The sequence below is a fragment of the Topomyia yanbarensis genome, chromosome 3 (genome assembly GCF_030247195.1).
Source record: "Topomyia yanbarensis strain Yona2022 chromosome 3, ASM3024719v1, whole genome shotgun sequence".
NCBI lineage: Eukaryota > Metazoa > Arthropoda > Insecta > Diptera > Culicidae > Topomyia > Topomyia yanbarensis.
In genome coordinates, this window is record NC_080672.1 from 274,781,139 (window position 1) to 274,793,958 (window position 12,820).

General features: G+C 36.0%; 1 protein-coding gene across 5 annotated transcripts in view; it reads right to left on the reverse strand.

Annotated features, from left to right (window-relative positions):
* The window catches only part of LOC131690253 (anion exchange protein 3), a 198,635-nt gene that overhangs the window by 83,672 nt on the left and 102,143 nt on the right, over positions 1-12,820 (reverse strand). The window contains exon 1 of one of the 5 annotated variants that reach the window (XM_058975855.1): positions 3,225-3,306. The exons of the other annotated variants lie outside the window; for them this stretch is intronic. The gene's annotated coding sequence lies outside the window, so the exon portion shown is untranslated. Of the gene's footprint in view, positions 1-3,224; positions 3,307-12,820 lie in introns of those variants that run through there. 5 annotated transcript variants of the gene reach the window in all.

Below are 12,820 nucleotides of genomic sequence, written 5' to 3' on the forward strand. Positions count from 1 at the left end.
GATATTTATAAGGACAATAGTTTTTCTGAATGCACTGAACCTCTAGCTTCTTTCGTTAGAAAGTTATATATACTTTTTACTAAAAGTAAATAATTTTTTGAGTAAATATTGCAAAATATGAAAAGATCGTATTTTCCATTTTTTGGTAATCTATACTATAAAGCATGATATTTCTTATGACAGCAACGCTATTTAATGTCAAGTGTCCTAATCGAAGATATTGCGTTCTCATAAAGTTGAAACGAAAAAAGTATTGTACTTAATGTATAAAAATAAATTATGAACCCTAAAATAATGTTCAAGATGTCCAAAAGTTTCTTTAAGGAACACCCTAAAGCTTACGTTTGGAGTTCTCTTGCAATGGAAAGTATAAAAAGTAGAGCTTGAGTGCCATCAGCAAAAAATGTCTAAAATGCGTTTATTTTGTATTTTGATTATAGAGGTTTTAACCTTAGGGTCATTCGTCTCTTTTCGAGTTAGAAAAATCTCTTTCGGAAAAATCTTTAACCCTATGTGCGTGGTTGGAAAACGAATCCAGCTGAGCTGCGTACAAGGCAATCGATTTACCACCTATGCTAGGCCCGTGTGTTGTTCTATAACGTCATCGAAGACAGTCAAGCTCTACCTCGAATCGTTAAAAAGTTCAATTTTAAATCGTGCTAAAATTAGAACCACTCTAGCTTCTGTTTAAACGAAAAGAAGAGCATTGCAAAGAACAACAGCTTTACTAAACATATTGTATGGCTAAGTTATTTAGTTTTAGCAAAAGATTAAAAATCCAAGTACAGACAGTTTTATAATATTTACGAAAATTATCCGTAAAATTTACGAAAATTATTCTGTATATTTACGAAAATCTTTCGAAGTTATTTTTTTACTATAGGTTATTTGCAAAATCGTGGTATGAGTACGAATCGATTTCATAAATTGTACGAATTAACGTAGCTACGTAACGAAAAAATAAAGTACTACGTATGTCGCTGGAGAAAGTAATTTAGAATGTTCGGTGAATAGGTCCAGAACGATCAAAAACCATTTATTCGAGGTACATTTCCGGCCAGCTCAAAAAATTAGGGTCTAGAAAAACACGGTGTAAAGATATCAGTATGCTCAGGGTTACGTAGGAAGCGTTGCGAAAGAATTGAAAAGAGAAAAAAATATGTTAGTGTCGCCCTCTATATTTTGATATATCACTTTTAAAGCTTATTTTAGGTCAACAACAAAAATTCAATTTTTTAAATTCTCCGGTGGTGTACCCCTTAAACAAGTTTAGAAATATTGTAAGCCCTAAAAATTACTCGGGCTTTGATGAATCCCAAATTATTTTATTCTATTTGGGATTTGTCAAATATAATATGATAAATTCATGACAAATGACCACTATAATTTTGGTCAACACATTGACTGTTGAGGACTGTTTTGAACTAAAGGTTTATAATATTCGATCCAGAGATATATGTACGGATAAAAGAGGATATGATTTGGGAAACTTTATCCCCGTCATGCCCAAGTTGTTTATAATAAACAACGTTTTTAAACGTCTGTATGTTTTGATTTAGGCAAGATTTGCTCATAAGCACAAGTAAAGCAAATAACTGTGACTTCTACCTTTCATTTGAATTGTATTATTTGTAGAACTGAAGTTATTGGAACTAGTCTGATTGTATTCCGCTGGAAGAGTGCTGGCAACTCTGTCCAGAATTTGGAGACAGTAACAGCAACACCACTTGCGGGTAAAAGTGGTACTTCCCATAGCGATGCACATACAGATATACACTTTTACACTATGCTTCCTACCTTCATACAATAGAGGTGCTGTGATCACTGTCGTTTCTCGTTTGTACGGGGGATGGAAAGAGATAACAGTCTTCTTAATATGTAGTCTTCGGTTTCAGTTAACGTTAAAAATAATATTTAGATATATCAAAAGTTATCTTGAAATATAATAAAATTTTGAAAACTGATAAAAATTACCGATTTAGACTGTCTTCAGCTACATTTTCCATGCATTTGAAATATTATAAAAGATCTAGGAGAAATGTATTGAGCATCAGAAGGAAAAAATTGATCAGCTTTTAGCACTGCAAAGATAGCATTTATCTTGATCAAATTAGGTTTTTCGTGATTGTCGACCCTAACAGTTTTAATAATTTTGAAACTCCATATGCGCTTGAAAAAGTTGGGCATGCCAGAGTAAAATACTTTTAAACATTAGTTGCGATGTTCCATGTACTTACAAAGCTGTGTAGAAGCTTGTCGTGGAACAATATATCAAACTAGCTGGCATTGTAGCATTTGGTTGTTCAGATTTAATTTGATTCGTTGATTTTTTCATATGTAAAAAAAATCATAAAAGCCTATGATTGTATAGGATAATAAAACTTTGTAAACCTCGTTTCTTGAAATCAACAATAATTCAATATACGTAAATGACGTAATGATACTGGAAGTTTATGACGAAGGTATTTGAACTATCCTTACACGAACTGCAAAATCCTCACGCGTAATCCAAAGGAACCATTCCCAGCTAGGATTTTACAGAATGCTTACCCAACCAAAAGCTCCCAAACAGCGAATTTATGCACATGTTATAAGATTTTACAAGGAAGCGATAACGTAAGAGATAGACATGATGGACATTATTATGATTTCAACCATTCGCCATAATTTGAAGTCACGAATAAGTGTATAAAGTGTATTAACCCGATTAACTATTTTGCAGGTTGGTAATAGAGAAACTCTGCTTTTTGTAGCAAATTTAGGGTTCCACTTAATCAGTAGAACCGTATTACACACTTAAAGCCTTCTTTCAGCTACTGTGAAAATTCCAACGAAATTGTATGCGAAAAGGTCATGTGAGATAGTAGATTTGTTTTGTACACAATAGCTTGTAACTGCCAATCTTTAACTTAATCAGTTGCATAACATTCATATTGAGGTGGATGACACTTTCCAATCGATGCTTTTCGTGGAAAATTTTCACTTTTCCATCTGAACCTGTTCACTTTTGCATTCTAGCTCTTCAATCTTGCATTCTCCCTGTGGCGGTCCAGAACTAGCATCTTTGCATTAGTATTATACGCATCGGTAACAGGCCCTGGCGCTGGTCGTCACACAGCGAGTTATATATCACGATAAATCACGGCTGCCAATACAAATAGCACCCAGCCCATCAATCTTCCACGCCTTCCAACAATCTCCTCTGTCACATTGTCATAACACACCTTTCGCACGCGACCGATCAACGCGTTGTTTTCCGACCAAAGTTCCAGACATATCTGCAGCCTCAAAGAGCAGGGAAATCAGTTTTCCCTATTTCCATCGGTCGCGCCGCCCTGTAGGTCAGGATTCTCACGGCTCGGTTTACGGCGTCGTGTGTATTTCGCTCGCGAGAGATTTTCCCGATCCGGCTGGGTCAATTTTCGGAAAATGAGAGTCCTCTTCATAATAATCCTTTCTTTTCTCACACCTTGCTTTTGACGTCAGACCATGCGGTCGATCTGCCAGTGTTACCAGTGGCATAGCTCCCATCATAACCATTATAATTGAACGTACGGTAGAAAATCGAAATGTGGCTCCTATGATGATAAATTTGATAAAATTTATGATGCGTGTCATTGGATATTGATATAAAATTCATGTTTCTATGCTAAAAAAATCGGTGTATTTTTTAAGATTTGGTTTGGTGAAAATAGTTCAAAAATTATATTTTTTGAGGCTCTTTGCTTATTGTACTGACTAGTAGAATAGAATAAAAATAGTAAATTATGAATGCAATAAATATTACATTGTGTTGCGATATATTTTATCTAAATATTTATGAGAGTGGTTTGGCTGAAACTTTAGCGAAAGAAATATCATACATGTAAAGTTTTTCCCTATATTTTTAAAATTTGTGTGTGGGATTATCAAACGAAGAACTTTTATGTGGAAATTCAGCAGATATGGCTGTGCCTTGAAACGTTATTGGACAGTAGAGTGAGAAGAAAATAACGACCCCTATCGGCCCACTCCTGACTCGATTCCTAGTCCCACCAGAAGTACTTGCTCCAAATTTAAAGCAAATCGGACAAGTCTAGTTACCGGACCAACGCTTCTGAAGTTTGTATGGGATTTTTCGACAATTTACATGGAGAAAACCCACTAGGCCACTAGCTCACATTTTCACCGCTAGGTGGTACTGTATGCATCGTACTAACACTGTAAGTGAAAATAAGAAAGATAATTTAATTGTCTACAACTTTATCGAAGAACATTTTAGTTCAACATGTTACAGCATAGAGAGCTTTTCTATGAAAAGTTAGTGTTGGTGCCCTCTCTATGCGGTCACAGGTGGAACTAAAATTTTCTAACCAAAGCATGGCTCTTATTATTGACAATAATTCTTCGAAGCATACTTTAGAGCTAAACCTAACCGTTATTTTTCCAAAAATGTGGATGTGGGTTTTCTCCATGTAAATGTCCCATACAAACTTCAGGAGCGGTAACTAGACTTGTCTGATTTGCTTCAAATTTGGAGCAAGTACTTTTGGTGGGACTAGAAATCGATTCAGAGGTGGGTCGATTGAGTTTTCAAAAATTCGTTTTTTTTCTGGGCAGTCAATTGAAATCTGTTGAATTTCGTTTGAGAAGAAGAACACTTACTAAGAGATAAATTGAGCTATGCCAGTTACAAAGTTGTCCTTTTCAAGCTCCAACCGCACGTAGTAGTAAGTTGCATGTCTTTTTTTTTATTAAATATTTATTTGTAGTAGACATAAAAAATTCACGATTCCGCTAAACTCACACAAAGAACCGTAACAAAAAATCAAATTTAAAAATATGATAAGTACCATGTACCAGATCGTGAAACCTCAAATGTGTTATCATCGGTATACATGAATATTTATATGTAGGTGAGACCGGGGCTATTTGGCGATGTTTTCAGTTTTCAATTTTTATCGCTTTGATGTTGGTAGGTCTTGCCAAATAGAACACGCGACATGAAAGAGCAGACTGTTGGTAACATCTCTGATTTTTTTAAAAAGTGTTTGATGCATCCCAAGTAACAATTTAAGTTTTATAGCACACTACAAGTGTAATCTAAGCTTTAAGAGAGACGAGCACCATAAAACTACAATTGTTACTAGGGATTGTCTCCATTTTTAGAGACAAAAATATGTGACGCGGAAAACCCACCAACATACCCCGGCCCCGGAGTAAGTTGGCGGTATGTGAGTATACGCCGAAAACTAAGCAATCAAATGAAGATTTAATTACTTCAAGCATCTTTTTGGCACGTGCTGAAAGTCTTTTCGAGAAAACTCTATATTAACCGACATTTGCTATTATATTTCAGTTTCAATACCCCGGCATTTTAACTTTTACGCGTACTCCCTATTCAAAAGCAAATTTTTGAATTTCTTCATGCAATTGGCCGGAATAAATGTCTTCTACATTGGCGAGATACACAAGAATCTTACTTTAAAGTGAATTCCGGAAATAAAATTTTTTGATGACTTTTTTGCACTGTAAATAGTATTGCCCCAACCGCATATTTGATTAAAAACTATTTAAAAAATATCTTTTGTTTGTGGATAGATGTAATATCTATACTGATACTGAAAGCTCTTTTCACGCGCTATCGAAAAATATAATCATTTGGGAAATACATTGAAAATCACCCTAAATAACGCTAAGTATTTAAAATTTTGAAAATTTACTTGATATGCTCGAAAACGCAATATCACCCCCAACTTCCATCAAACAACTTGTTTTGCAACAAAACCACATTGGATAACGGGTTTCACATAACTTGAGGTACACAAGAAGAGGCAGCGCTATATGTCTAAGAAAACACAGAAAAGGGAATTCCGCCAACTTACCCCAACCGCCAACTAGCCCCGGGCTCCCCTAATATAATATTTCCATACTATACTCCAATCAAAGTGCAGGTGATTTTCGTAAACATAAGCTTTATGTTCTCTTTCAATAAATCCACTTAAGACGGTGCCGGTGGCTGAGGCGGCGCCGCTGGTTGAGTGGTAAGCGTAACCGCCACTCATTCCAATTTGCCTGGGTTTAATTCCAGCCGAGGTCGTTGAGATTTTTCTGAGGTGAAAAAATCTGTGGTCACGTCTTCCTTCGGAAGGGAAGTAAAGCCGTTGGTCCCCGCTCTATGAGTTTGGTGGATCGATATTTAGTCCAGATAGTGACGTCACCTCTCTGGCGTCGGTAAAGAAGAAGTGATCCAACTTATATACTCTTACTAACAAAAATATCTTCCTCCTGTGATACTTGTGGAGTGCGCAGTAGTATATATGGTATCTAGCAAAAGCAAGTATCGGACTAACCATTCCTTCCCTTTTCTTCCGCGAACTGCGTTCGGGCCTGGCCGGCGCCGGTATTGATCAATACTTTAGGATTACCAGGAGTTGCACATTGAAAGATGTTTCGCTACTCCCAAGCATAATTATCTACTTATTCTCTGTGCAACTTCAGCTAGTTCAGATCGATAACGGAGTAGCAGCCAGGGGTGGTCGCACAAGCTCAAGCTCAAGCTTCAGACGGTGCCGGTGGTTGAGTGGCAAGCGTGACCGCAACTCATCTCAATGGGTCTGGGTTCAATCCCCCGACCGAGGTCGTTGAGATTTTCTGAGATAAAAAATCTTTGGTTCCGTCTTCCTTCGAAAGGGAAGTAAACCCGTTAGTCCCAGTCTAAGTGCCAATGGGCCGATATCTTGGGTCAAGATTGTGGAGTCACCTCTCTGGCGTCCGGTAGTAAGTACTCAGTGCGGGCAGAGGCTGACGGAAAATAAACAATAAAAAATTCACTATACCACCCTTTAAAAATAGAAACTGCGTGCGTAGTGGGTGGAACATTTAGCTGGCCAGCCTTCAGCATAGATGGTTAGTGGATGCTAAACTGTGATATCGCATGGTGGATTTTAATTAAAATATTTAAGTAAAATGCAAAATTACGTATTTTAATCAAGTAGATTGTGAAAGATTAACGAAATTTTAACGCAATGGTTTTAGTTTATAAGAGATTATTAACAAAAAATTTCACGTAATTGTTGATCTCTGTGGAATTTATTCGGTGTCAAAACAATTACTCCGTCGTGACAGACCACGGACAAGTAATGACGTCCCCGTTACACCAGTTCGGGACAGTTTCCAGCCACAATAGTCATAGTGCGAAGTGCGCGTGTGTGACGGAGTTATCCGTCGTAAAGTACCGGCCCGTGGTTTGGGCGCTGGTTTATTTTGTGGTGCTGGATTGCCGTCGGGGGAAGCTAATCATCAAGGAGTTTTCGCTTCCCCGGCTAACCGCAAAGGATCCAGACGCACCAATCCGCCCTCGCTGGGATGAATATGCCGAACGAGCCATGCTTTTCTTCCCAGCTAATAGCCAAGGAGGGCGAAGCAGAGTGGATGACGGCTCCGCCTGGGAAGAGCACTGCGGTGTCTTCCGGGATTCCTTGCGAGGAGCAAGGAATCCGGGGATTCGTCACCACCGTCGACCGTCGGAGGTTCCGACAAAGGAGCAAAGCTCACCTCCCTGGCTAATTGTTAAGGACCGCTGCTGGAGCAGCCAACGACCAAAGCAGAACGCGGCCGTTCTTGTCCCGGCCGGTCGGAGGAAACCGTCCGCCTTCCCGCCATCGTCAGCAGCAACGGACGGAAACGACCAGCAGTGGAGAGTGGTGGAAGAATAAAAGTCGGTAAATTTAGTTTATTTGTTTGTTTACTCTTGGGAGCTCAGAACAAAATTGTTTTGGATGGATCCCGCTCTTCCGACTTTGTTTTTCTGCTTAATGGGGTTGGTCGTTGGTTTGGACGAACTAGGCACAACCGTAGATAAGTGGGTATTCGCAATTGATTGATCAAAAATCATCAAAAAGTTGAAGACTGTCTGCATGTTGTGATTGCTGCTGATAAACTTTACTAAACCGTTTTCAGCTTCTGGTATTTCGTGATGTATTGTCTGATTCAGCAAAGGCACATAGAAATCTGCTCACGCTGGGTACATAGCGTCGTCTGTGTAATTTATTTCTTTGTGTTTTGAATCGTAGAGTCAGGTTCAATAGAAGGTCTTCGCCCAGCACCCTTACCACAAAAATTATGTTAAGAATACCGGAGCAAAAATGCTCCGAGTACAAGGTGTAACTTATTGCGAAATGTATTTTTAATGGATTTGATGCAAGTAAGCTGTAGGTACCAGATCGGGTAGAAGTTCTTGTATTTTATCCTCTTCTATATGCACGGGAATCCTGTTTCCAAAACTTGTAACAGACCATATTTTTGGCCTTTGTTTGAGCCCATGAGAATCTTCTCGGGATCCGCGCCTATTATTTTTGCACAGGGCTTGAGACCGACATAAGAGGATGATGTCAGATACTCGAGACGTTTGATGAAACATATTCAAAGATTGTCTGAATCAGTCGTTTGCAGATCGGGTGTCATGAAGATCGTACAACTCGTAATTTGCAGAAATTCTGGCACTAACTCTCCTACCACTTTATGAATTACGAGCCAAAAGCCTTTGTAATGCATCCAAAATGGTTCGGATTGATGTTCTGTTGTATCATAGAACAAATCTCATCACTTTGTGTTGGAATTTATGAAGAAGATTCATCTGTTTTTTGTTTATTAAAACAAACGAAAAAAATTGTTTCATTCACGAAAAATAATTTCGTTATCAACGATAACATTCGTGCAATGTAAAAAAAATTATTTATTAAAATATATAATAAATTTAATAAATTTATTAAAATTTACGAACACATTCGTTCATCAAGCGGCCATTTTTTCAGTTCATGAAATGAACAAAACCTGCTAATTACAATGCACAAAAATACATCGTTGCTGAAAACGACGAATGAACATTACATGTATTACACGGTCATTTTCATAAAATTTACGAATTTATATTTTCGATGAAGGTGATGAAATGTTCGCATCTTTTATAGCGCATACTGTAGGACCACAAAAACTCGTAGCTACATTTTTAATTTAATTTATGTACTCGATAATCTTGATCGGTAGATAAATGGTTGTTTGAAGTAAAATATATTTGCTATATATAACGTCCTTAAAAACATTGAGAATTCGATTACATATTTTACATTCCATCTGGTAGCATTGCTTAATAATTTTTCAGGGAAGAAATGCCAATTTCAATATCTGCAACCTTTACAACATCCCGAAGTTAATGGGCGGAAAATCGGAAATCATAATTTGGCAGTCAAGATGAGAGACTCTTTAACCGAGAGATGAGAGATTCTTTAACCGCTCTCCCACTTTATATCATACCTTTCGATTTTTCCCATCCACCGCCTCTAGTAGTTTGTTGTGCTTTTCATCGTTTTGTTTTCACACCCATCGACTGAGCAGCAGGTTGCGACTACTGAAGTTCAATGTTTACTAACACTCTTCCTGCATATATGTATATCTACTATATGTGTGCTTTATCTGGGGCTTGGTAGAGAGCACACTCGACAGTTCCTTTTTCGATGCTTGCCATTCTAAGGCTATAATGGAATTTGTATTCGCAAGATGGGTGGGCAATTTGAAGCTATGGGTAATTCGTGCGTATCAAAGGCACTCGTTAAATTTGCCGCATTTTCAGAGAGTGATTTCCCAGGATTGCTGCGAATAAGGAGGTAGCAGTTGATTAGCAGCTTTAACAGTCGCGTTGAATAATTGATGCGGAAAATAAAGGTTCATCTAGTTAAGAAGTTGACTGAGTAGTAAGTATTTTAGACGGTCGAAGGGCAGATTATTCATCTTTAAATTTCCAGTTGAGCTGAGCCAAGCCTCGAATATAAGGATTGAAAGGTTGTTTAAGGATTTTTTTAGTCCAAAAAGAACCAATTATGCAAACCAAAATATCATTATGTAAATAAGCTGCTTTTTAGTTATTCGTCGAAACCAAGGATGTACTTATGGTTGGGAATACTTCCGGCATTTTCGTACATGGTTAAACCAGAAAGCAATCACAAGATACATGAATTTCGTTACGCCAAAGAATGATACGTACATGGAATAGGATGCGGAGAGAAAAAATACACTCTGTAATCTTATTTCTTGATATTTGTTTATTTACTCGATGGCAGTTGCTTTTTTTTCTACGTGTTAATTTCACTTAGATATCACATGACAAGATTGCTGCCCAAATCAATTGGTTGAACTTGAATTGTAGTTCGAAATATATACGAAACTTTTCGTATTGATGAATGGCAGTGGGGAATAGATGTCGGAACTCCGGAAAGAAATGTTTGAATTTGTGCAAACATTGCCGGTATAATGACAGCGCGTTAGTTATATCAGACAATCATCCATACTTCGAGGTGTAACAGTATTGCTGTATCAGCAAAGTTATTATTCAATTATTAAACCCACCTTGCCTATCACCATTCAATTTGTCGTTCTTGAATAACCTATTTATACATAGACCGCAAGAAAACCGTATCGGAATGTAATTCGTGTCACGTGATGTTTGGCAAAGTCGTAATATTTTTCGTGACGTTAAACTTTGAGAAAGCAATGCGATCAATTTTGACGTAGGGATTAGCAATTCTTGGTGTTGTGAGAATTGCTTATTCACTCTAGATTGTTGTCACATTAGAGCAAACATTCATTGTAGGAATACGTTTTATTTGAAACAAAAAGTGGACAATGTCCATTAGCGATCTGAGCTTCAAAATTAGCCTTTTATAATTTCAAACTAATCAGGGTTCCTTTTTATGAATTCAACATGAACTATAAAATGCTGATTTAAATGAAGTATTCAGCGTTCATAACGGAAGCACGATTACTGTAAATTTAATCGTCGTTCAATGAATATGTTCACAACTAGTACTGTTCGGAATTCGGATTTTATTGGTAGAAGTAAAAAACTGAAAGCCTTATATGTAAAAAAAGTTAAAAAATGAAGAAAGAAAATTAAATAGAACAATAATACAGTAATAACAAAAAAGCAAAAAGGCAAAAATGTAAATCTTGCTCTTTACTTTTGATTTTTTGACTTTATTCACTCTTTATTTTTTTTTGTTTTTCTTTTTACTGTTTACTATTTACATTTGACTTTCGACTATTGACTTGACGTTTGAGCTATGAAATTTGAGATTTGGGATTTGAGTTTCGAGTTTTGATTTTTACTTTTACCTTTTTACTTTTTACTTTGGTTTTTGACTTTTGAATTTTGACTTTTGACGTTTGACTTTTGGCTTTTGACTTTTGACTTTTGACTTTTGACTTTTGACTTTTGACTTTTGACTTTTGACTTTTGACTTTTGACTTTTGACTTTTGACTTTTGACTTTTGGCTTTTGACTTTTGACTTTTGACTTTTGAGATTTTGACTTTTGACTTGACTTTTGACTTTTGACTTTTGACTTTTGACTTTTAACTTTTGACTTTTGATTTTTGATTTTTGATTTTTGATTTTTGACTTTTGACTTTTGACTTTTGACTTTTGACTTTTGACTTTTGACTTTTGACTTTTGACTTTTGACTTTTGACTTTTGACTTTTGACTTTTGACTTTTGACTTTTGACTTTTGACTTTTGACTTTTGACTTTTGACTTTTGACTTTTGACTTTTGACTTTTGACTTTTGACTTTTAACTTTTGACTTTTGACTTTTGACTTTTGACTTTTGACTTTTGACTTTTGACTTTTGACTTTTGACTTTTGACTTTTGACTTGTGACTTGTGACTTGTGACTTTTGATTTTTGATTTTTGACTTTTGACTTTTGACTTTTGACTTTTGACTTTTGACTTTTTAATTTTTACTTTTGACTTTCTACTGTTTACTGTTTACTGTTTACTGTTTACTGTTCACTGTTCACTGTTTACTGTTTACTGTTTACTGTTTACTGTTTACTGTTTACTGTTTACTGTTTACTGTTTACTGTTTACTGTTTACTGTTTACTGTTTACTGTTTACTGTTTACTGTTTACTGTTTACTGTTTACTGTTTACTGTTTACTGTTTACTGTTTACTGTTTACTGTTTACTGTTTACTGTTTACTGTTTACTGTTTACTGTTTACTGTTTACTGTTTACTGTTTACTGTTTACTGTTTACTGTTTACTGTTTACTGTTTACTGTTTACTGTTTACTGTTTACTGTTTACTGTTTACTGTTTACTGTTTACTGTTTACTGTTTACTGTTTACTGTTTACTGTTTACTGTTTACTGTTTACTGTTTACTGTTTACTGTTTACTGTTTACTGTTTACTGTTTACTGTTTACTGTTTACTGTTTACTGTTTACTGTTTACTGTTTACTGTTTACTGTTTACTGTTTACTGTTTACTGTTTACTGTTTACTGTTTACTGTTTACTGTTTACTGTTTACTGTTTACTGTTTACTGTTTACTGTTTACTGTTTACTGTTTACTGTTTACTGTTTACTGTTTACTGTTTACTGTTTACTGTTTACTGTTTACTGTTTACTGTTTACTGTTTACTGTTTACTGTTTACTGTTTACTGTTTACTGTTTACTGTTTACTGTTTACTGTTTACTGTTTACTGTTTACTGTTTACTGTTTACTGTTTACTGTTTACTGTTTACTGTTTACTGTTTACTGTTTACTGTTTACTGTTTACTGTTTACTGTTTACTGTTTACTGTTTACTGTTTACTGTTTACTGTTTACTGTTTACTGTTTACTGTTTACTGTTTACTGTTTACTGTTTACTGTTTACTGTTTACTGTTTACTGTTTACTGTTTACTGTTTACTGTTTACTGTTTACTGTTTACTGTTTACTGTTTACTGTTTACTGTTTACTGTTTACTGTTTACTGTTTACTGTTTACTGTTTACTGTTTAC